Source organism: Silene latifolia, chromosome Y, assembly GCF_048544455.1.
Source record: "Silene latifolia isolate original U9 population chromosome Y, ASM4854445v1, whole genome shotgun sequence".
Classification (NCBI taxonomy): Eukaryota; Viridiplantae; Streptophyta; class Magnoliopsida; order Caryophyllales; family Caryophyllaceae; genus Silene; species Silene latifolia.
In genome coordinates this window covers 409,365,403-409,368,079 of record NC_133538.1, presented here as the reverse complement: position 1 = coordinate 409,368,079, position 2,677 = coordinate 409,365,403, and positions in this window count along the sequence as shown.

Here is a 2,677-nt window from a genome sequence, read left to right as displayed (position 1 = left end):
TACCCTGCTAGGATCTAGGGGAGTCGATGAATCGTTGTTAATTGCTAATTAGGTTTACAGATCGTTCGCTATTGTTATATCTATGTTGTTAATCACTGCTTTAATTGTATCTAGCTATTGGAATCGATGCATTTAGCCTTTTTAACCTTGGTAAGCCTTGACCTAGACCGGAAGGTTGGAAGGGGTGAGACCCGCAGTGAACAATAGGATGCTTTAGTGAGGGCGGAAGCTAAGCTAATAGTATTTTTGGGCAAATTGAGACCGGAAGGAGATATTCATCGCCCCTTAGACCGACACAATTGACTGATTTATGACTTTAGCTATGATTAATCGGCATTCATTGATGAACCGAAAATCCTAGTTCTCTCCCTTTACTATTAATTTCTCTTACTCTCTTCTCCCTTTAATCTCATTTAGTTTTAGTTCAAACAATTCAAACCCCCCATCTTGTGACCTCACACAGACCGAATTGACAAGTGTATAGTGACCGCCTCCCTGTGGAGATCGACCCTACTTACCGCTAACTTCTATTAGTAGTACTTAGGTATTTGTTTTTGGTACTGAAACGACGGTATCAATAGATGTCGAGGGAAAGTCTCTAACTTTTTAGGTAGGTGATGAGGAGCTGATCTTCTATCAGTCCAATGTTCGTAGGGCTCCTATGCAAGTCCAGCCCTGCAACACATTGCCCTCTATAGACCCTAACACGGAACCTCCAATTGATAATGTTGAATCATGTGCTGCGATTTTAATACCTCCGCCTCAGACTGAGAGCAATATGGAGGACTATTCTGTCATTTCTGTTGTCACAGGTATAGGCGGAGTGGACATTGGAGATCCCGGTGATAGAAGTACAGTGAAATTTAAGCTCACGGTCAAAGAAGATGCCAAAGATACAAGCCATGAAAAGAGAAAGCAGGATAAAGGAAAGAACAAGGTGAAAGCGTATGTTGATGCAGACTATTCTTCTTCAATCAGTTCGAGTTCATGGAGATCAAAGAGGACGGTCCGCGACACTGTAGGGACCTCCTCCAGACAGAAGCCCTCTTTTGGGCTATTCAAGTCTTTTGAAAGATGAAATGGGACGCTATCCCGTTTGTAAAAACTTTTGTAATTTTGATTTTGTTAGACACTTTAATTTCTTTTAGACATTAGCGTAGATTAGTTTTAAATAGCGTAAGACCGAATATAGACTGCGTATTGTGAATTTGGTATTTTTGCGGAAAGTATTTCTGTGTTTTTATGCAGGTTTAGGAGAAATACTAAATCATTGGAAAGCGTGCCAAAGGAAAAGCCCTCGATCGAACACTTTTTGTGTTCGATCGAGCAAATTGCCCAGGTAGAGCTTTTGATCGAGGGCTTCACTGTACTCGATCGAAAGGTCAAAATTGAGGGGTCCTCGATCGAGTTGTCCTGTACTCGATTAAGTAGAATTGAGGAGCCAAAGTCCTCGATCGAACAACCAGCAACTCTCGATCGAGTAGAATTCAAACAACAGGGGAAAGTCTTCGATCGAGCTTTTCCAGAATATTAGATCAAGGAGAATGATGAGACAAGCTCTCGATCGAGTTGAATCAAATCACTCGATCGAGCACTTTGGTTGATTGTAGCACGAGGGAGTATTCTTTTTCCCTATTCTATTTCATTATTCAACCTTTTGTTCTTCCTTCTTTTTTGCGATAAACCCCAATATTCAATCCCAATTCCCTCATTTTCTTCCCCTAAATCACCAAATAATTTACCCAAATCTTTTCCTTTTCGTCAATTAAATCAAATCCCCTTATTTTCCCCATTGATTTTCGAGTATTTTCGAGCCTTTTGCGGGATTAGGGTTTTTCGCGGAAATCGAATTTTATTCGATTAATTGTGCCTTTTCTGTTGATTTTAATTGTTTCCTTTGTTAGGTAATCGTCACAAGTAAGTTCTTTCCCCTAATCTTTATTGTTTAATTGCATTTTTATGCTTATTTTTCGAAATTAGGGTTTCGAAATTGGGAATTGGGGACAAATTTTGAGTTTTATCGATTGTTTTATTGATTAGAATTAGTTTGTGATTATTAGGATGGATAGTAGCACTGTTTCCGCCTCTTTTCCCGCTACTAGTTCGTCCATTTCTAAGACGTTGGTCCCTACTGCCACCACCGTCACCACCACCATTGTTACCACCCCTGCTATTGTTACCATACCTATTGTTACTACTGCTGTTGTCCCTACCCCGGGGTCGACCCATGCTGTGTCGACACCCGCTGTCACTATCTTGTCATCTGCCCTTGTATCAAGACCGGTTAATGTCACTGCTTCCGGGCTCGCCTCTGCTGCTCTTACTGTCGCTGCTGCTTAAGATTCACGGGGGGAAAGAGGCGCGGGTTTTAGAGCTGCCATTGTACGTACCGCCACTAGGTACGCTGCTGACACTTCTTTAGATTCTCTGCCTGAGTTTCCACATGTACGCTTTATTAACCCGTTTCATCGCACTCGTTTTATGCATTTGATGGACTGTGACGTCACTTCTACTCGGTTTTTGTGTCGACCTTCATTAGAAAAGTTGGGGATTTTTGAGCCCGTGGCTGAGTTACTTAACAGAACTGAGATGTCAGGTTTGACCACTAAGAGAGAGCTAATGTATGAGCAAGTGACCTTAGAATTTTTTAGCTCTTTCACCTTTTCACCCGCTTCTT